A 21629-nucleotide genomic window follows, 5' to 3' on the forward strand; every position below is an offset into this window, starting at 1 on the left:
GGTGGCGAGCTAGATTTGTCGGTGGCGTCTGTACAGGAAGAGGTAGCTGCAGTATTTGGAAGCCGCGTAAAATGATTGTATACACTGCGACTCTTCGCCTGCTCGAAACAGTGGCATTTCTTCATGATGGCGTCGAGAGTCGATAAGTTTCTGAAGACCAGGAGGTTGAATGCATCGTCCGCTATGCCTTTGATAATGTGTCCAACCTTCTCTGCCTCTGGCATAGACGTGTCGATATTATGGCAGAGGGCTAGGACGTGCTGAATGTAGGAGACATATGATTCGGTAGCAGTTTGAGCACGCTTGGCGAGTTGTTGCTTGGCGGCTAGTTGTCCACCGGTCGAATTACCAAAAACGTCGGACAGCTTTTCATTGAACAAGTCCCTGATAGTCAGCTCTTCATCGTGTGCGTAAAACCACGTTCGCGGTGTTCCGTCGAAGTGGAACACGACATTGGCCAGCATTATGGTCGGATCCCGCCTGCTCACCTTGCTGGCGCACTCATACATTTTCAACCATTCTTTCGAGTCAACACCATCGAGGCCGGTGAACTTGCTGTGGTCTTGCGGCTGAGGTAGAGCAACGTACCGGGTATACGTAGTCGGCATTTCAGCTGCAGATGCGGTGCCTTCTACTGGAAGCATCGTCCCAGGTGGGGTGAGACGTCCTCTGCAGAGCTCCGTGGCGAAGACGCGTAGCCCGCACGTCCACCAAAATGTCACGAGTGTAAAACTGCTTACACGTTGTATTTACAACGCGTATATACACAGCTGCCAAGAATCCCTATAGACTCTTGCCCCTTCCTCCTCTTCACCGTCGACGACCTTGTTTTCTTTTCCCACCGTAACAATATTTAGACAGTTTAGCCTTCTTGCATACGCACAGAGCTTTTGACAAGCCTGGATGACTCGAAAAAGTGGGAACGAGCTTTAAGAGGATGTTGCGGATTATGAGCGGTGCTTATATTTCACCAACGTGTCCACACACCACAGCTTTATGCCTGCATTCGGAATAGGCCCGCTAAAGAAGAAACAATATAGGCGAGAAAACTCCAAAAAGAAGGGTGCCATCCGCACTCGGTGTTCGCACGTGGTCTACCTCCCAAGTATTGACCGAACCCAATGCTGCTTAGCTTCGGGGATCGGACGAGAACCAGCGTATTACGCATGGTGTGGAAGATTTTTTCCTTTACTAGATGGAAAACAAAACTGTAGGTATAATAAAAAGTGGACACAACTATACACTTAAAACTCAGGCAAACACACACATGCATCTAACAAGTGCATCCAGTCTGGCGGAGGTTCCTGCACAGCGTACACACTTCTTACATAAGCACCACATTCGCGAAAGAAGGATTTTGCAGATCGCATGCTTTCGGCATGGCGATCACAGTCTACTTCTCCACAGGCTTTATAACCCAAGTACTACGAACATGTCATAGGGAGGACCACCCGTAATCTTAAACTGTAGAAACCTAATTTAATATTTAGTCATGTCAATGTCTTTTTTTAAGAATCCGTTGGAGAATGTCCCCCCCCCCAAATATAGGGCCCCTACAGTCTACGAAGCAGTGACCTATGGTTTCAGCCCTTGGACAGAGTCGCAGTTTGTTCACCACGGCACAAAGCAACCTTTCGAATTCAACCAAGCTTTAAGAAAGGAGTTTTTCCGAATGTAATTTAAAGAAAAAGGTTTTTACTCCAGGAGGTACACACATTCTTAGGACGCGCTTAAGTACATCCTGATCAGGTCAGGTAGCCTGATCAGGTCAGCTTAAATAAGATGCACGACACAAAGGGCCTGGGAAAATAGAGTCCACCAGCGCTGCAGAAATTGCTTTTCGACTCGCAGCGAACACGTACTCCAGGCTGAATCTAACTTTCAAGAAAAGAAATGTGTCAACAACCTCCTTGAGAAAGCCCAAAGGGGCCTGTGGGACATCTTTGGCATTTGATGACACTACTGTATTAGGAACACAATGAACTAAACGGAGTTGCAACATTTCACGCAAAAACGGATGGTCACTGTCTCGAAATAAAAACAGGCGAGAAACAATTTGTCTCACGAATAGGTGGACTAATCCTAGCCAACCACGTTCAAAGGGGAGCAACAGATTGTCGCACCGCATCAATTCACAACTCGAACTTCAAATAAATGTTGCAAATACGCGATGCAGTGCCTGAAGGCAAAGCCGTCACCTATGCAGTACTTGCAGCACACACATAAGACGGGACGCTAAGAACACGTTGCACGCTTCAGCACGAATGAACATTGTCAAATTCCGCCCTTGCCATGAATTCACCTTACGTTGAATTTCGCCAACTTCTCCAGACCATTGAGCGTCGCTATTTCTATACTGTGAGAGAGGCACACCTAAATAACGCAGATCTTTTTTCCATTGAATGCCTGCGTAAGCTGACGAAATTGTAGCCCATAATGCAAACCAAATACGTGAACTTTTTTCAAAATTAACGTCTGCACCAGAAGCTGCACAAAATTCTTCTGTAATTGCAAGGGCAGTCTTTACACTCTTTTTATTGGTACAAAAAAAGGACACGTCGTCTGCATACGCAAGAACCCGAATCTCATTATGCAGTAATTGAATGCTTTGGAAATTTTGTTCTTTAAGAATGCTCATACAAAGTGGCTCTAAATACAAGCACAACAGAAGCGGTGACAAAGGGCATCGTTGTCGTAGTGATGATACAAGCCCTATCGAATAGGAGAGAGAGCCGTTCACTATCAGCCTCATTGAGCCATTAGTATAATTTATCCTGACACCTCTAAAGAGCAGGGATCCGATATTTGTAAGCTCTAGTACAGTAAACAGGAATGAGTGATACACCCTGTCGAACGCATTAGCCAGTCTGGCTGTACCATTGCCACCTGTCCAATCCCTTCAGCTACACACTCTAGCACCGATCCCACAACATGAATGTTCGTCTGAATGGACCGGCCCCTAATGCCACATCCGTGATGATCACCGACCACAGATCTTATTACAACTTGCATACGGTTAGCTAATACCTTTTCAAAAATTTTATTGTCCACATTGCATAAGGAGATAGGCCGATATCCGTCAACTTTTTTCAATTTAGTCTCATAATCTCTTTTGGCGATAAGGACGGTGTGTTCTTCTTACATTGTGGCGGTTAGGTACCCTGCTTCCAAGGCCTCACGGTACACCTGAAGTAATAATGGCGATAAGAAGGAAAGAAACACTGATAAAATTCGGCAGTAAGGCCATCCGGGCCAGGCGTCTTGCCTTTCGCTAACGACTCGATGCATGCAGTTGCCTCATTAGTAACGATGTTTTCATTCGTATAATCATAATCATCCTCATTCAACTGGCCCAGTAAAGATACAATGTTTTTTGCAGCATCTGCATCCAACGGCTTATGGTCTCCAAATGATTTTGATAGTGTTCGAAAAACGCTTTAATTATTAGAGTAGGCTCATTAAGAATGATTCCACCATACTCTATATATAGTATTTGTCTAGACAGCGCGTGTCGGCGCTCATCAGCAAGGGCCCTACTGCAAGGCTGTTCTTCCAGGAAACGCTGCTCTCGCGCACGCGCTAGTGCTCCTCTGCATTTTTCTGTGTTGAAAGTTTGTAACTGTGCTTTTGACCTTATGAATATCTTCAATATATTCAACCGGATGTAGACATTTAAGCTCATGAAATTCACTCAGAAGTCTACATAAAGCTTTGTACTTCTTCTTTTTTTTCAAAGGCCAATATTGATGATCCTTCCATATATATCATCTTACTTCCTGTTTGAATATTTCCCACACGGCAAAGAGTGCCAAGTCCTCGCGGCATAGCACATGAGCTATAAGCTCAGTAACATGATTTAGGACACACCCAAGAGAAAGTAATTGGTACATAAACTTCCACAGCTCGCAGCACATACTCCGACTTTGGCACCAACAGCTGTCAAACCATGCTGAGACTGAGAGCGCTGAAAGCAAGTTCAACACTCTAACGATAAACATTCACAAATGTCGTACATAAAGCCACTATCAGGTTTCGTACCAACTCTGTAGCCACCAATTCAAGTTAACCTAAATATAAAGGCGCTACGACGAAGCTGGTGTGTAGGCCTCCCCTGCGTGAACAGCACAAGCGCGAAACAAAAGATTTATAGCATATAAAGAGCTGCGATAAACGGCTCCAGCACAGCGAGCACTTCTAGGGCACATTTAGCGTCCAGATTCTCGAGACCACCGAGAATCACACGAATTGACTCTACCAGGTGATTGAGCATTTTTTGTACACTCTCCTTCTCATTGGGTTCATCTCCTTGCTTTTGCGTAGTGTCACCAGTTTTATTGGGCCTAGATTTCTTGGTTTTATGGCGCAGCGGACCACTAGGGCCCGCTGGAATGCCCATGAGCCTAGAGGGCAGCAAAGGCCATTCCATGTCTGCATCAGCCAGTGGCGGTCAATGTTAGCCGCGTACTCTCTTCGACATTGAATTATCAGTAGACGCCGTTACCGTCCTCGATGCACGCAACCCGCCGTGGTTGCTCAGTGGCAATGGTGTTGGGCTGCTGAGCACGAGGTCGCGGGATCGAATCCCTGCCATGGCGGCCACATTTCGATGGGGGCGAAATGCGACAACACCCGTGTACTTAGATTTGGGTGCACGTTAAAGATCGCCAGGTGGTCTAAATTTCCGGTTTCCTCCACTACGGCGTGCCTCATAATCAGAAAGTAGTTTTGAGACGTAAAACCCCATAATTTAATTTTGTTTCGATGCACGCGCAGGCAGAGGTGGTCGTGGTACCTGTGCCACGGTAGGTAGTTCTCCTTAAATGGTTTTGTGATGCTTCCGTCGCGATCGTTCGTCCCTCTGACGAACAAATTGAGCAGTCTCTTTACGTGAAGATTGGTCTCTTGCCATTTTTTGAAGAATACGAACCTCTTGTTTCAACTTCGGGCATTCCTTCGAAGTCGCTTCGTGAAAGCCAGCATAGTTGGGACATTTAAATGAGGATGCCTCGCAGACGGTGGTATCATGCTCTCCGCCGCAACACGAGCAGGTGGCTTTGTTTCTACAAACAGCGCTTATGTGTCCTATCTTGTGAAATTTCCGGCACTGAATAGGCCTCGGAAGGAATGCTTGTACTCAGTGTATCGCGTAGCCCACTTTGACAGACGCTGGTGTAGTGGAAGAAGCAAATATGAACTTGATACATCAACAGTGCCCCAAACGGTGACTATCAAGAATGCGCAACGATGACCTCAAAAGACTCTTGAGGTCGGCATGCTTGATTTCAAGCTCCACGTTGGAAAACACTCCGGTTGTTGCCTCCTTCCCGTAAGTATTAAAGGAGCCGACGGGGATTGCGCTTAACTGTGCAATGGTCTTTCACTTCTCAAGTGTTGCGGAATTTTTCACATCTATTGTCAGGATGTTCTTGAGAGCGTTGATCCTGATCTCGGCCACACTTTCAAAGTATTCGGTTAGAAACTACCTGCTGAGGGAGTTCATGCTGCGTGACGCCGAGAGTGGCACATAAGAAACCATGAAGGATTCCTGCTCACTCTGATTCGATGAAGTCGCCTCAGTCGACATACGGCGCATGTTCTTCATGCGGCGGCCCATGGCTTCGGTGTACTCGCTGTCAAAGTCCATGGCTTCTGGCGTGGAGCTCTCCCAGGAATCGAGCTGGTCAGAGCTTCCAAAGGTACGTCGTCCGAAAATGAGCGTTGAAGTAGACAACTGACCTTGTTCAGGTGATCGTGGGAACATCTTTCTCATCCTTGATGAAATGGCTCTCACGAAAGTGGCAAGAACGTAAAAAAATGCATAACAGCGAGAGGCCCAGAGCACCAGTGAGCTCATGGCCCTTCTTTCTCTTAAGGAATATAGGGTGCACAATGGAACCATAAATAAGAAGTAGCCCGCTAAGTGAAACGTAAATTCGATCAAGCCTTGCATGCGAGGTACCCTGGAAGTCCCTATATCGATATCCCGCCTTTTCATTTTCCCCAATGTCCGTAAGCTGATAATCACATATCAGGCGTTGCAACGCATCAATACTTGGATCATGTCTCAGCTTCAGTGACGTACGATCTTGCGCGTTACATACACATATAAAGTCACCAAAGAGAACCAATGCACGATCAGTACAGAAATGATGTTGTAGGGATAAGAAGAAACACTCGCGTTCACGTAACTTGTTCGCGGCATAAACACACACAAATCTAAAGCTCCTGTCACTGATATCAATATCGCAACAGATTAGGCGCTCTTCCATATCTGTGAACAAATGTACCAAATCACATGATAAATGTTTTCTAACAAGTAACATACAACCTGCGGAAACGCCTACTGCATGGCTGACACTAACATTACATTCAGATGGGAATGGATATAGAGCTATTTGTGTGTTTCCGTTGGATTCAATCTTCGTTTCTGGTATAGAAGCGATATCTAATTTTCTATTGGGCAACAAATGAGGAAGCTGTACTTGCCTTCGCTTACTTCGTAAGCCACGGACATTAAAAGTACCAAAATGGAAAGGAAGAGCGCCCGCCATATTTACCTATGTAGGCGCAGCGTTTAAACGCTGATCCAGTGGTGCACCACTCCCTTCTCGATGAGTTGATGTACTATGGACACTTTGCTTCACGTTAACACAAGGGATACCTGCAGGAGTAGGTATTCCCCGGAGCGGCTTTTTGAACTTTGACACTTTGTGAACGGGAGCCTTCTTTCCCGAGAGCGATGGATTGTCAGATGGCGCTGGACGCTTCTTAGCGGCCTCACACATCAATCCAGATTCCACTGACAGTGGCCGATCTTGTAATGGTGGCGATTCTGCCCATGACACAGTTGGTTCGTCGTCAGGTGCCTTAGTCTCATCCTCGCTCGCAGGCTTCTGGCTGAGGCTATTGTCAGCCGATGACGGCCTAATCTGTTCTTGTCGATGAGTCTCAGGGAGTGTTTCACCAGTTTCATCCACAGCTTCGCTCACGCCTATTAGATGATCGGTGATGGTATCATCCTCAGCTGGTCTATTTACCCGAAGCTTGTCAGCGTAGGTTCCGATGCATGCATCTGCTGGGTGACCTTAGCTATGACAGTTACTGCAGCGCGGTGTTCCACATTGTCGCCGGATATGCGCAACTCTGTTGTACCGGAGGCAAAGTGGTGGTCGGTACAATTCTTCTACGGTACAATGGTGTTGCTTGCTAGGCACGGGTGCTTTGATGTGCACACTCTCTTGTGCTGCTATAATGACAACTTCTAACAAAGATTTCCCTTCCTAACAAACGTTTGGAGACAGTGCCTGTGAGCTCATCTTTTAACCTGTTTTTCATTTGATCTGTGCATTTACATCGAACATAAACTACAAAATATCATTACTGAGATTCAAAAAAGAACACACCTGTGTAATGATTCTGCTGATATCGTTGGACTTTTCAGCCCCAGAATGCAACGCAGGTAGAAAGGCATCCTGAGTTAAAGCAAAATAACAATCATTGTAAGATGCGGATCGAAAATTTTATTCTGTGAGGATTTGGCGTGCATACTAATAACCTTATTTGTATGTAAAGCAGTTTTACGTAATAGCTGAGCAAGGTTAACGTCTCGCCCTGGTTGCCTGTCAGTCAGTGCTACTCATGGCAATGATGGCATATATGGCACATCATTTCAAATGGAACTTTTGTGGGTTACATGAATTCAAAAGAACTTAGGTTCACATAATACGTGACACCTGTGGTTAGAAGAATGTGTTGCATACAGCACCAACGCCACGAGTGGCACTGCCAAACACTTACAGGGCCAGACTTAGTACACACACAATAAAAATGAACAGGTGGATAGTTGCTGCTATAACTCCAAGACTGCATGCATAATGCAGGTGTGAATGCAGCTCCTATCATGAGCGAGTTGCCCTTTGGTGCACTTCCCTGCCTCTTTTGTCTTCATTGTGTATTGGTGCCTTATGGTAATAACGAATAATAATCAAGTACCCCGGTTCCCATTCTTGTTTTACTACATAATGTAAAGTCATCCAAATGCGCTTAAGATTCTTAAGGATGTACTTTAACCATTTTGTCTTAACAATATTTTTCTCTTGGCTTCACTACACCTTAATGTACTGCTAATTATAGACAATGATTACAAAAGAAAGCCTATATTCACAGAATAAAACCTTCAATTAGGATTGCACACTTTATAACTTCGAGATATGTCCACACATACTTTGTACATGTTTACAATGAAAATATAAGTGACGGTTCTAATACACACACTTAGCATATTGCATAGCAGTCACCTGGTTTCAACATGGGTTTTTGTTATCACACATAGGACAGCTACAACTATAAATTTAATTCTGGCAGTGACTCATGACACTGCCAAAACCTTCATAGTGCCATCAATAAAAATTTTCCAATTTAGAGCAGTTAGAGATAAATAGGGCAAATAGTTTTATACTGTTAAATATTGAACTGTTCTGTTACATGGCGGTAAAAGGTCATGTGTCTGAAACATAGGTACTGTTTATCATATAAGCACATTCTTATATTTTTGCTTACTTTCCTAGGAATTGCATCAAACAATTTGCTTACGTGTAAATTTTTGCTACATGGCTGTATAGTGTTAGCACTTGTCTTTTCACATTTGTCTTAATGCAGCTTTATGCGCATGCAAATGGCCCAATACTACCTTCAGCTGAAGGCCAAACACTATGCTGTCCAACATACGTGCATTTTACAACACCAAACAGTAGAATTACAGAATGAGCAAGTCTTCAAAAACGTTCAGTTCTTTGGACACAAATTAAATGATATATATCTGCAAGGCAGAGGTTTTGCTAAAAAGATGACCCAATCTAATTGGTACTAAGCTTAATGCATCACGCAAGAAACTCGCATTTACCGGGCACAACTATAGACACTGCGACCTCTGCGGCTTCTCCACAATCTGGCACAATGTGCTCAAGCAGCCTGTAAACCCTGGAAGGCGTCTATGACACTCTTTTTAAGAAGCTCAGCAAACATGAGAAGGGCCCAAAATTAAGGTCAGAGAAGCAACAAATTCTTAACCATTCCTCTCTATGTTGCTATGGATGTGAAGGTGCCAGCAAATGATGTATTTCAACTGCGTTTTTATTGTTCAATAATAGGAGAGCACATTTTTGCAATAATAATGTGATAGAGAAAAATGACAGAAACCAACCTATTGAATATATTTATAAACTTGCGCGAGGTTTTCGTCATTATGCTGGTGCACACACGTGCATCCCTCTACTGTGCAGTCTTGTTTCAGTTTATTTTATAGTCACATAGTAATATACATGATTCACTTGTCCTGGAATACGTCATGTTGGGCTCCTTCGATAGTTTTGTTTTCTTACTGAAACATAGATGCCTATACAGGGCATGTGTATACACGGTAAGCCTTCAAATACATGTAAAACTGCCACGGTACTGGCCACTCAAGGTCAACATGTTGGTACAGCGCAAAAGAAGAGGAGTGAAGAAAGAATACAACATCGGCGCTTTCACACACACACACACGCTCAAGGCACTTTGCGGGTATTCCCAGGCTTCTTTCATGCTCCTAAAACACATTATCTAGCAGACATTGAGCCACAGAAAGCTGTACTGGAAATTTTTCATGTTGCTCTGCGCTTTTCTAATTGACACTTTTAATCTAATTATAATATTTGAGATGTTCAATAATTGATTAAGGCTAATTAGGTAATTAGGCAGCATGCAACAAAATCCAAGTATTTCCAAGACACAGGAAACAAGATTACCTAGGTTCTGTCCAGCTAGGTGGCATATGCATATTTTTTAAGTTTTAAAATGTTACGTCGGATAACCTGCATACGTTGTCCCGTATGACAGGTGTAACACCAGTCACTCGAACTAATGCCGCTAAACTAGTTATTGCACGTAAAGCATACAGAGTAAAAAAAAAGTGAACTCCAGATAAAAACATACCAAGGCATCTGTTGCTGAAAAAGAAAACTGATGGAAGGCGTTTGATGTTCGTCTATGAAGCTGCTTTGTCCTCACATCTGGCAATGAAACGGCTGCAGCCGCAGTCCTGAAATAATGGAGAAAAGTTAGACACTTCAATGATCACACAGAACACGAAAAAGCTGGTCGGAAGTTTATGTTGGGGAACTTCTGCTGCTACATTAAGTTTTGTATGTTGTTCAGCTTATCGTTAAATTAGCTTGCCAAAATTTTAAAACTTAATGGCTTTGCTCTTCACAAACTAAAACCTTTGCCCAACTCATGCACTTATCCACTACTTAAGCTATGAAATGTTTACTTATCCCCCACAGTGAATGGCTTCTAAGACAAATTATTTCAGGCAAAAGCATGCATAATTATTGAGTGTTACAGACATTGAATACCACGGTAGTATCTCTCTTTATAATAGACAATGGTGGACTTCAAGCACATTTTCTTTACAAATACAGGTTGATCGGTCCGCCTTTTTTGCCCCAGCAGCAGAAATTTTGTTATTCAGACTCGTGCAATATAGGATGACGCTGTGAAGCGTGATATGATCCTGCGTTGAAAAGCGCAACATTTTTATGTGAATTTGGTACCTAGAACTCAAAACTAAATATTTGTACCCAATGACATAGCAGCAAGGTAATTAAGCATTAAACAAGTCGAAGCATCCAATGCGCACATTCAGCTGTTGAATAACAACACTGCACAAGCAACGACTGTATAGATATAGCGTAGCAGTTGCACGGGAGGCGTAGTGGTGGCCTCTGCAAAGAATGAAGCCATCGATCGACGCACCCGTATGTCCTATCGCCGGCAATGCTATCGCGTAAATTGATATATCTCGTCACGGCATAGGCATCGTTTTGTGCCCGCCGAGGTACCGGCACCACTGGTACTCACCTGCTCCAGCCGCCGAGGTCAAGTGACGGCGTATGCAGTAATCTGAACCGAAGCAGAATACCTGTTGCCGCCAAGCAGTAGGCTAACTATAGAGTTCCTTAAACACATAACACAACCATCTCAATTACTGTGACCAGCAGCTCGTGGGGGGTTGACCCGTAGTGTCGTCGCAAGCTTAGAACACGTTTTTAATAACACGCACCGCCGATATTTCTCGCCCGCAGACCAAAGCCGAGTGGCGCAGGCGCTCCAAGCTACGCGCTGCAATCGCGCATTGCCTAGAGTCACTGGAAAAAAATTTCAGAGTACAAATTCGTTTTCCCCGTACCGCCGACGCGTTCATTGGCCCAACCGTACCAAGTGACTTTCGGGTGCCATATACCTTCCATGCGCCGGGCGGGCCGGCTGAGCATAGAGAAAGGGATTGAACAAGAGCGGACACTCGGCGAAAATTGGAAACAGCAAACACGTCACGCTATACTTTTAACATCGACGAATTGGGGCCGCGAGCATCGAGAAAAAGAAGAATGTGTAATGAGATTAACAGAAATTTTTTATTTTTTTATTCTTTCCCGAAAAAATTTAAAATATCTGCGTATATATTAAGTTAAACTTTGCGGCTTACTTTCGTTGCCTAGCGACAGGCGAACTGGCGAATGACGAGCCAAATGTTTACCGTCATTCGTCAGACTCAGCGCCGAAGCGAGAGCGATCGGCCGCGCATCTGAGCGTTGGCCTGTTTGGTCACCCGTCTGACTGTTTTTCTATTTTGGGATTTAGCCTGGTTTGGTGGCCTCCCGGCGAATTATTGCGTTCATTCGGAACTTCGACAAGGCAGCACTGCACTATTGGACTACGGCAAGGTGAGAAACTTTGTTCGACAGTCTGCGACGCACTTCAAGCAATTCGGCTTACTGCGCGGCAACTAGGCTAGACTTGTGACGCAGTTAACGAAAAACAGCGTGGCCGTCGTTGAGCAGTTAATTTGAATTAAAGAATCGCACTGGGAGATATTTGCGACGCTTCCTGTAAGCCCCAATATTGTTTTAACTAATTTCGGTAGTTTTTGGGCACGCTAGTCGCACAGGGTGCTGTGACGCAGTTTCGCGTGTACTGAATTTTACTGCGACAAGTTTTGGCGCTTTCTCTGACTGCCAACATTATTGAAACTAATTTCATTACTTTTTGGGCCGCCTTTCGAGCACAGTGGGTGCGCGTGGCGCTGTGACTCGGTTAGCGAAAATCAGCTCGGCCGTGGTGCGCGGTTTCACGCTTTAATGCACTGACAAGTTCATGGCGCTTTTCTTTCTCTGACGCTCAACATTGTTGAAAATTATTTTAGATACTTTTATGTTACGAGGCCCGCTCGCCGCACCGGTTGTGACGCAGCGAAAAGCAGCTCGGTCGTGGTGACAGTTTGGCGCGTACTGAAACTTACTCCGACAAATTTGTCGCAATTTTTATGTCCCCGCAACAATTTAAGCCTTCTTTCGGTACCCACGCTTGTCGAAAACGCGACGAGCAATCGTCAAGAGTGATAACACGGGAGTGCGTTGCTTGCGCCTGCAAAACGCAGAAGTGATAAGCCAAGGAGCTCAAACGCCTGGAACTAGTAACTCAGAAATTCTGTCTTATGAACGGCACCCACGCATTTTGTCTTGAGTGCGAGTGGAAGGAATTCTGCGAGCGTCAAGCATGCTCTGGTTGAGAGCCTGTGTTGTGGCTACCTCTGTGTATTCGTAGCGTACTATCACGTCGGTTGTAGCCAAGTTCGCGAAACGCGCCGTTGCCCGCGCATTCGTGCCATTAAAGTGCAGGAAATAAGTATTGGGAAGAGGGGAATGTTTGGAATTAGAGTGTGTTTGTGGTATGTACGGTATTGCTTGGGATGAGTCAGGTATTTTCTACGCCGTGTGTGTAAATACGAACTGCTTTTGTTTGTAATGCCACCCACTCGCCACTTTTGCACGCTTCGCCTCTACAGGCATTATTCTTAGATGTTAATACCAAAATAACGCTTGTAATTTTTTCAGCTCACGTCGTCTGGTGGAGCTTCCTGCGGAAACTACTGCTGCTTACCTGGTGCCACAACGCTGGATGAATGCACAAAAAGCCCGCGACGAGCATTTATAAAGAATAAAATAAACGTTAATTTTTCCACATTTCGCAAGGTGTCTTGCGTCTTTATGAAATTGCACGTTGTTAGATATGGAGCTGTTTCCTGCGATTACTTCGAGTTCCCCAAACCACTTCGAGTCGCAGCACAGCTAATTGAGGAATGCCGAAGCAGGAAAGCACATTCCAGAGGAGCGGTCGAGCAAACAAGTTTAAGGCAACAAGTTCACGTGCCAACAAGTTCGTGCGCCGCCGGGATTAGCAGGTGGGCCTCGGACAATGGAGCATGAGCAGCCCTCCCCTTCTCCTCGTTAGAAGTGCATTGCCAGTCTGCGAGGCAAGACCGCGGAGAGCCGCCAGGTGTGACACCGCGACACGGGCGCCTACCATTGGCTGAAAGTGGCGTCATCGGAGCGGACTCTCCCGTTGGTCAAACATGACGTGAGTTCCAGTGCTCGAAGGGTTTATAAGAAGCCTTCCAGAGAGACCTGAGCATTCTGGGACATTCCCTGATTCCCGATTCACCTCTCTCGAACTTCTTGCCGCGGGCCGCAGCGTCCGAGTTGCTGCCGGCCCGTAATGTCTGTACAACTGTTACTTGTCGCTCACCTCCCTGTACATAATGTAGAATAAAACCCTCCCAAGTTTGGTTTTCATCCCGGAGTCCGTCCCTCAACCCCTACATCTGGTTGGCAGCGGTAGGATCGCCTCCGAATGCATCAGCTGGTGGCAGCGCTACGGATAAACCTTCGTCAAGAGAGATCCTAAGGAACCGGGAAGAGCGAAGAAGACAGAGCCTTCGTCGAAAGAGGTCCGAAGAAACTGGGAGTAGCGAAGAAGGAGCGAGCCTTCGACCCAGGGAGCCGGAGGAACCGGGAACAGCGGACAAATGAACCGGATTGCAAGGTGCTGCAACTGTAAGTGAGCGCGTGGTTTTTTTCCTTATGATTCGCCAGACTCAAATTTTGTGTGTTCATTTTGATAGCTCTGGGGATCGGGAGTTTGCTGCACTGTGTGTTTGCACAAATTAATTAAGGAAAACAGTTTTAACCACCTCTCGGGCAGCTGCCATGGATCTTAGAATGTTGACGAGGTTAGACTTGTTGTTGGTGTGCGACGATTTGGGAGTTGAGGCGGACGAACGGATGAGGACGCCAGCTATCATAAAGGCGATTAACGATAGTGGCAATGATGGCAAAAGCATTGAGCTTGCTTGGGAGGTGATACAGGAGCCACGGCAGCGTGAGCGTCGTGTACGTTTGCGAGAGCGTCGTGAACTTAAGAGTGAGAGTAGGCGTGAAGCACGCGAGAATGAACGGAAGCATGAGCTTCAAGAACTTACTCTTAGGTGTCAGCGTCACGAACATGAGAAGGAACGCGAACGTGAGTATCAGGAACGTAGGCTTGAGCGTGAGCAAACGTATGAGAGAGAGAAGGCAGCACTGATCAAAGAGATACAGCATTGTCATCAGTTATTGGCACAGAGACAACGGCTGTCTGAGAATTCTGTAGGAAGTACAGAGCGAAAGAATGAGCAAGTGTCTAGCGGTTTTTCGCCAGAAGCCGACGAAAAGAATAGTGCCTGTGAGATTAGCTGCAGATTCATAAGTGAAGGGAAAACGCTAGCTGCTAACGATGCCTTAGTGGCAACAGAGGCCGTTAAAGGCCGCAGAGAGAGCGACGAGGTGCTGTGCCAACAGATGACTGTAGAGACAGCTAGGCCAGCTGCGAACAAATTGCCACAGTTACCGAGCGTGTGCGTCGCTGGTAATGTTAGCGAGGTTGCTAGCGAAGAAAAGGGTACTGTTGACGCGACAGACGCGAGCACCCATGTAGAGCCAGATCTGCGTGCAGAAGTGAAGTGCAAGCTGAGCGGTGCAGTTGAGGGTAATTCTCAGGATTGCGAGCTGCGTAGCTCAAGAGAATACAACTGCATTGTTCAGGGATCGGTGCGGCTCTCCGCCAGTCTAGATGGCCTAGATAGGGATGATTCAGTTGTTAATCATTCGGACTGTGCGCGTGAGACAGCGATCGATACCGACGGACTGTGTGCCGATGCACAGCGTGAGCTGGGCAATGTAGTAGAGGGCAGTTCGCAAGAGTGCGAGTTGTCTAGCTCGAGTAAAGCCTGCTGCATTGTTCCAGAGTCGGTTGGGCTGTCCGCCAGTCGAGGCAGAGAGAATGTTGATTTAAAGGAAAATGAATCAGACTGTGCGGGTAAGAGACCGATCCGGGCCGACGAAATGTGTACCGGCCAGCACGAGGCACGAGAAGGCGACATGAAGGCGAGTGGAAAGAGAAAGCGCCGTAAAAAGAAGCGCAGTAAAGACCGAAAGACGGTAATTGATGTAGCGCCGCCAATGATGGCGAGAAACCCAAAAGGGCAGGGCGCGAGGAAAAAGATGCGGTCGTCTCGGACGATGTTGACGCATCGAAAACGTTCGAGCCACCGGTCAAAGCAGGACCGCGAAGCAGGTTCTGCACGGACGCGGACAAAGGGCACGAGGCAGTTAAACTCCTCGTCGTTCCGTAGTTCTTTTCACAGCTCAGCGTGCAGTTCGAAGAAACGCAGGGTGGCAGGACGAGACCAGGTGGGGAGTAGCGACGCGGTCAATCGAGTTTGTGTTGAAAGCGGGGCGCGAGGACGCAAATTGGCAGGAGACCGTAACGTCTTGGGGGAGCTGATAGTTAGTCAGCCCTTTTGTTGTCTCTCGGCAGCCAGAGTAGCTTTCAAGCCGCGACCACCGGGAGGACGGCTCAGAGTATGAGTCAGACAGAAGCGTTTGGAAAGGGAGGCGAAGAGCCCTTCCGTAGAAATGGAGTGTCTTGTTTTTTTATTTTGAGCATCGGAATGTTTTCGCGATTTGAGACTAGGATTTCTTTCAATATGTAAAGTTTGAGCTTTGTTTATGTTTTCGTTCGAGAAGCTCGAGATTTGAAAGATGCGTTTTAGGTAAACCTGTAGTCTCGCGAGATGTTCATTAATGGGTAGATAGGCTTTTTTTTTGTATGTGTGAGTAACCTGAAGGTCAAGGTTATCGTCGAAGGCCTATGGTAACGCGCGTGTGTTTTAGTTAACCTTTTCTTTTTAAGTGTTTTGAATTTTCTAAGGTTAAGCGCGTAGATTTTCAGTGAGTGCATGATTTGCACGGAGAAGCGTTCTTAGTTCCATTAGCGCGTGTCCTGTGTGGACGGAAGGAAGCAGATTTATGACTGGGTTGCTAGTGTGTGTGGAGGGCAGCCGTATTCTAACTTCTTTAGTGAGCGTGCCTGGAACTAGTTATTAGAAGACGCATTATTTTAAGGGTTCTGCGGAGTGTGTAAGTCCCGCAAGTTTAATTGTTCGTTTATGCCACGTGTCCTGTAGGACTTTCAGGGAAGAAACGTGAGTAAGCGTAAGTGAAAAGTTTGCCTACAACGCAAGTACGCGTTTTGTTTAGTGACCACAAGGCTAGTGCGCTTGTGATTAAGTACTTGTGAGGTTGACCAGATTGTTCAGTGGCACCAATACGTGCGATAAGTACGCCACTGCGATAGATTGGAAACATGCTGTTCGTGTAGTTAGGCCACTTAAGTTATGTTCGGCTGTTTTCATTTGTTGTTTGCATCGTCAACGACCCTTTTGTTTTGCAACAACAATAGTACTCTGGTCTTGTCGGCATTCGGGGAGAAATGGATAGCTGTTTGGAAGGGTGGTTGGAACTGCTTTGTCAAAATTGGGGAAATAAAAGATCAGGGTTCATTTTGACTCAGTAATAGCCTGGCGAGTCAGGGGTGAAGAGCCTGCGCTTACGCGTGGTGCAGCGCAGGCTCTTCACCCCTTTGTTTGACGTATGTTCTCCAGGGCCCAGGATCCCGAGGGTTGTCAAACGAGGCTCGACCCCAGTACCCTGCAGCTTCTTTCAGCGTTCCTCATGGCCAGCGAATTGAGTTCACCGGCCATTCAGAACAACCGGGGCGAGGACGAGCTGTTAGATATGGAGCTGTTTCCTGCGATTACTTCGAGTTCCCCAAACCACTTCGAGTCGCAGCACAGCTAATTGAGGAATGCCGAAGCAGGAAAGCACATTCCAGAGGAGCGGCCGAGCAAACAAGTTTAAGGCAACAAGTTCACGTGCCAACAAGTTCGTGCGCCGCCGGGATTAGCAGGTGGGCCTCGGACAATGGAGCATGAGCAGCCCTCCCCTTCTCCTCATTAGAAGTGCATTGCCAGTCTGCGAGGCAAGACCGCGGAGAGCCGCCAGGTGTGACACCGTGACACGGGCGCCTACCATTGGCTGAAAGTGGCGTCATCGGAGCGGACTCTCCCGTTGGTCAAACATGACGTGAGTTCCAGTGCTCGAAGGGTTTATAAGAAGCCTTCCAGAGAGACCTGAGCATTCTGGGACATTCCCTGATTCCCTGATTCACCTCTCTCGAACTTCTTGCCGCGGGCCGCAGCGTCCTAGTTGCTGCCGGCCCGTAATGTCTGTACAACTGTTACTTGTCGCTCACCTCCCTGTACATAATGTAGAATAAAACCCTCCCAAGTTTGGGGTTTTCCATCCTGAAGTCCGTCCTCCAACCCCTACAACGTGGCACATATTTAATGGAGGCTTGTGAAGATCGTTGGCAATCAATTTTACTTTATAAAATAATTTGCACATAAATATTTAATAAATAAAAAATAAATGTGTAAATCAGTATTTGCTGCAAAAGCCAAAAAAAAACGGAGCCGGCGTGACGCGCACCAGCTAGAATTCAAAACGCGCGCGCACAAAACCGGAAGTGTGATTCAGCTTTTAACATCGACGGCTTGGTGCGCTGCAGTCAATTCGGCCGCTGGGCTCTATGGGAGTGTCCGCTCTTATTGTATTCCTTTCTCTATGGGCTGAGTAAGAGCGCAGGCAGCGCAGGTTCCCTACGTTTTTTTTTTGTAAATTCTGATTGTCGCACTCGCGTTTGACCGCACGGAAATCATGCCTGGCTGCTGCGCCTTCGGATGCAGCAACCGAACCGAGCCTGGAAAAACTTTTTACTCGATTCCGACCGGGATAAATGACCGAGAGCGTCGTTCTGCGTGGTTACACAGAATCGGCCGGGAGAACTTCAAGCCTACAAAAAACACCCGCGTGTGCGAGGTATAAGTACACCTTGCTTGTGTTTTTCGGCACTGTTTTAGAAGATATTTAAGCGAAGTGCACGCGGTGTTAGCGATGCTACGAAAATACGAGTTCATTGCAGGGATCGTTCGCGTCTTGTACGCTTGACGCGGGTACACGTGTACACGTTTGTTGCTCAACACACGCGGTTATTCCGTGCTAGTGGCAGCGCGAAGGCACACTTGTCGCGCGAGAATTCCGCGTCCTCACGTGCACCTGGTACTCGCATGATTTCTCCGCGCACGCGAGCGTGCGCTCGCCTCGAGTCAGTCGACCCATATGGCACTTGTTTTTCGCAGATCGTGACGATCGCAGTCAATAAAAACGTGGTAAATACGAGGAGTATGATACTGCCTTTTTTCAATCTATCCTTTGCTCATTTATACATACGCATTTCGAGCTTGAAACCAATGGCCAGGCGATATTCACAACACAAGCTTCAAATTTTGAGCTTGTAAGCTGAGCACGTGCAATGAACTGACGTCAGCATACATATTATGTTTTATGTTGAAATGCTACGGTGCATACCCAAATAATGTTTTGCTTGATGCTTAACATGAAATACAAAACAACAGAACACCCAGTAGCTTTAGTTTCGCTCAAGAGAAATCCTCGAATTACAACAGCTAAGTAGGCGAACCAAAGCCCTTCCTCACCCAGACCTAGGCAGGAGGCAAGCACGGGACTGGCGCCGCCTTCAAACAAACACTTTCCCACATTTATACAGGCTACACAAAATGTACCCAGACAAATACTGCAACACATGCCCGTGGTGCGAAGGAACACCGACATTGGAACACACAACATTCCAGTGCGCGTTACGTCCGGCGGCTGCCACCTCGCCGCTGCTAGACAATACTCTCCATAACTGGTCGTGGGAGGCGCGACTCGCGGAAGTGGAATTGGGAAGCCAACTGGCGACCCTTGACCAGGCCCGGTGAGCCGCTGTAACCAGTGGGGCCCTTGAGGAGGGGCTCCACCCACCATAACCAAACAACCTCTACTACAATAAACGTTTACTCTCTCTCTCTCTCCCACTCTGTCACTATGCATGTTACATATACCGCTCTAAAATCACAAGAATTTTATACATTGCCTATGTAACTTAGAAAAAAAAATGCTGCGTCACCAGCCGGCGTTCCTACTTCTTTTTACACGGGCAGCAAATCTTGGCAGTCTAAGGAAACAGTCATAAATAAGTTGTGAAGAGTAGCCGCTCATGAACGCACTAGACAGCCGCATTCATAAATCGCAATGTAGCAAACTCTCGCTCATTATCAGTGTACAGAAGTACATATACGTTGCTCTAATCACGCAAATGGCGCATATTGGCCTTACACAAGATTTACTGCGCAATATGGTCATCGAAGTTGGTTTCTACGCCTGCTGTGCACAAATCGTCCTGCGATCACGGCCAAACACCGGCGCGCACACGGCAGTCGCAGTGTGTCGTGCGTATACGGCGGACGAAGTTGCCCGGCAGAATTCAGAACGCGCGGTATCCGTTTGCAAACTAAATTAAATGTATCCGATTTAGCTTGTGAAATTATACAATGAACGTACGTACTTGTGACACTGTCAGGTGTTAGTTTCGTCCTGCTTGGAAACATTCAATAGAAGCCGACGGTGGTCCATGATGTTCGTGCCCAAAAGCACAAACTTGCCTCATTCCGGCTCGAAGTGACGAAATGGTTCGTTCGTAGCTCGCTCCGTGGAAGGGAAAAAAACGCGTGCGTAAGCTCCCGATAGCAGCGCTAAGCCGCTGCCCACAATCGTAGCACAGTTCCAGCAGTAAACACGATCGGCGTGCAAAACAACCGCCGGCTGCATTACATCGCACAAAATAACATTTTATTTTCGTTCTTAGTAACCAGTGTGTCCGGGCACAAAGTATTTCTACTTCAGTAAACACTCAACCCGATGTGTAACTGAATATCAAGCTCTTCCAACATGGCGGCCTTCCCGCGACGCGGTTGGCTTGGAAGGTATATGGCGGTGGCCGCTCAGTGTTGCCAGTCAGATCGCAACCTTTGCGGTACTCTGAAATTTTTTCCAGTGACTCTAGCACAGCCTACACAATCAGTGGCGTGGGCGCGAAGAGAGACAGACGATAGCACGGAGCGTACCCGCAAATCGGCACAGGGCGCGCTTAGGTAGCCACCTACTGCACACAATCTTATGAGCTAGGGGATTGGCGCCACGAAGGCGGCAGCTAGAGATGCCGCGCACGAAGAAGCGCCGCCGGTTCACGCTCAAATGATCGCTGTACAAACACGCGCATACGCGCACCGCAGTAAACCTTAGCGAGTCTCCACATTTTCAGGCCGCGGTTAGGCGGCGAAGCTTGGCGCACCCCGCACTGCACGTAACTTTTCTGCAACTGGCACGCGATTCGGGGACATGTCGCACGCTCACCGCCATCCAAATAAAGACGCGGCAATGTGTATCATCATCTAAAATTATGATTTTTCCGTACTCTCGCTTCACTCTAAGCACTCAAGTCGCCTAGAATGCGAAAAAACTCGAACGCACACAGTGATCGTGCAAAACGGTTCTGCACGGCCAACTGTAGCGCCATATTGCACTGTGGCCTTCAATAAGTCATGCCAGCGCGTCTCCTCACTTAGAACGCATACACACTCATAGAACGTGCAACTGTCGTTCAAAGTCGCTTGCCGTGGAGTCTTGGGGTTTCAAAACTGTGAGAGACACGACCGGTAGAAGAATGCGCTGTTGGTGGTAATGGCTGCTGATTGGTCGCTCTCAACGCACGCGTGCACACTCCGAAGTCCTGTGTTGCTCCGCGCCTAGTTTCAACCATAGAGTTCCTCACTGTATTACCTAGAGAGAAATCTAGCGCTGCTGCGCTGTCGTATGCTTGGTAATGCCGGAATATTGTGACTTCGGATTGTCATCGTTCTCGGAGACCCAGGCAAGCCCCGTTCCGTTTGTCACAATGATTCATATTGTCCTAGAACTGCACGCAAAAAGCTGTTTTAGCTTTATTATTACCCAAAGACATGTTTCATTTAAGCATAAGAACTTGTTATTACATGTAAAATTATATGATACGTAAGAAGTATCAGCGGACCGCTAAAGTTGGAGGACAGACGACAAGATTCACGTTCTCTTTGATACAGTTTGTCGTCTGTTCTTGCTTTTCTTTCCTTCGTCATGCATTGTAGGTGAGTGAAAATGCAATTTGCGTGAGTGGAGCTATTTTATGAAGATTTTACTTTAAGAGCGCGTTAATTGTGTAGCCATATTCACGTTTTAGACGAAGTCTCTTGCAACACCAGCCAACACAAGCCTCGCAGACACATATACCGTCATTCCCATGGCGGCATGGCGCCCCTTAAGAAACTCCCATAGACGGTGGCGCCAGATTTTCTTCTAGGTGTTATAGTGAGAGGCTCTATGATTTCAGCGTTCGGCGTCCTCTGCAGCACCAAGGCGCACCTACTCCGAACATAA

At 46.8% G+C, this 21629-nt stretch overlaps 1 long non-coding RNA gene across 1 annotated transcript; it reads left to right on the forward strand.

Moving 5' to 3' along the window:
• Nucleotides 1-11607: 11607 nt before the first annotated feature.
• On the forward strand, nt 11608-13064 carry LOC135897118 (uncharacterized). The gene is made up of 2 exons (XR_010562919.2): nt 11608-11762; nt 12933-13064. It is a non-coding gene; the product is annotated as an uncharacterized lncRNA (long non-coding RNA).
• Nucleotides 13065-21629: the final 8565 nt, after the last annotated feature.

Source organism: Dermacentor albipictus, chromosome 6 (assembly GCF_038994185.2).
Source record: "Dermacentor albipictus isolate Rhodes 1998 colony chromosome 6, USDA_Dalb.pri_finalv2, whole genome shotgun sequence".
NCBI lineage: Eukaryota > Metazoa > Arthropoda > Arachnida > Ixodida > Ixodidae > Dermacentor > Dermacentor albipictus.